This window comes from Odocoileus virginianus, chromosome 4 (assembly GCF_023699985.2).
Source record: "Odocoileus virginianus isolate 20LAN1187 ecotype Illinois chromosome 4, Ovbor_1.2, whole genome shotgun sequence".
Lineage (NCBI taxonomy): Eukaryota > Metazoa > Chordata > Mammalia > Artiodactyla > Cervidae > Odocoileus > Odocoileus virginianus.
The window spans coordinates 45337591-45339051 of NC_069677.1; the positions used below are offsets into that span (position 1 = coordinate 45337591).

Consider the following 1461-nt stretch of genomic DNA (forward strand, 5'->3'; position numbering starts at 1 on the left):
AAGTGGTTGACCAGTTATAAGTTGTAAGTCAACAAGTGGTTGACCACTACTTTTTAAAGAGGTTGTCTTTTTTCCATTGTATATTCTTACCTCCTTTGTCGAAGATAAGGTGTCTGTAGGTTCGTGGATTTATCTCTGGGCTTTCTCTTCTGTTCCATTGATCTATATTTCTGTCTTTGTGCCAGTACCATACTGTCTTGATGACTGTGGCTTTGTAGTAGAGCCTGAAGTCAGGCAGGAAGTTGGAGTCTTTTCATTCTGACGGTGAAATTAAGAGGTATCAGAGTTGCAATCCTAGTAAAAATAACTAGAAAGCTAGAAAAATGCATAAAATAACTTTCACACATATTACACAATCTTTGTGAAAAGAGAAATATACAAAATAAGCTCTAATTTCATGCTGGCTGTCTCCCTGATAGCATTTCTAAACCATGGCAAGTAAAGTATAAAACAAGTAGTCTCTCTGGGGACAGAAATCAAGAGTTAAGGGTTGGAGAAGATGCTAGAGTCACCACCTGAAAGAAGTCGCCTGCCCAGGAGCTGCCACCGGAGAGGCCCACCCACCTGTTCGCCCATCCCCTTGCCCCGTTTACAATGCAGCCTGCTTCTGCAAAGTGGTAGGAGCAGGATCAAAAGGACTATGTCTTCATTGAATTTTGTGTTGAAGACAGGAAAGATAATGTAAATTTTGAAAAATCAAAACTTAACATTCAGTTGTCTTGGAGGAAGTGATAATTTTAAACATTTAAATGAAATTGATCTTTTTCACTATATTGATCCTAATGATTCCAAGCATAAAAGAAGAGACAGGTGTTGTTTATGAAAAGGAGAATCTGGCCACTCATGGCCAAGGTTAACAAAAGGAAGAGCAAAGCTTAATTGGCTTAGTGGGAAGTTCAATAAATAGAAAGACTGAGATGATTCAGATGAAGATATATCTAACTTTGATCGTTTCTCTGAGACTATGAACAACATGAGTGGGGATGAGGATTTACCAAAAGTTGATGGAGCAGATGATGATTAACAAGGCAGTGATGAAGAAAACAATGCCAGACCTGGAGTAAGGAATGTTGTCATCGCTGCCTTTTGAGAAAGAAAAATAACTTCTCTGCAAGATTTCATAATTGAGAGCATTCCTGAGTTGATAGATCTAAAGGCAGATGCTGTATTTGCCTCTTTTAACCCACTTTTCAACCTGTTTGTTTTTTCAAAGGCCTCATTAAGGGCTGATATGTACAATCGTATAAGGCAATTTTAAGTCAGCTAAGGCAATAACCTTGTACATGAACATTTCCCAGATTTCCATGATTCTGTTGAGGTCCTAGAATATGGATAAAGTGCTTGTGATAAACTAAAAAAACAACAACAACAACAACAACAAAAATTTCACCTAAATCTCCTTCACTTCATGACAGATACTGACATGATAGGAAGATCTCAGCTTAGGGAAAGTACCTAAAT

The 1461-nt window shown here is 37.9% G+C and overlaps 1 pseudogene; it reads left to right on the plus strand.

The window, feature by feature from the left end:
• Positions 1–594: 594 nt before the first annotated feature.
• LOC110145094 (prostaglandin E synthase 3-like) lies at positions 595–1064 on the plus strand (annotated as a pseudogene).
• Positions 1065–1461: the final 397 nt, after the last annotated feature.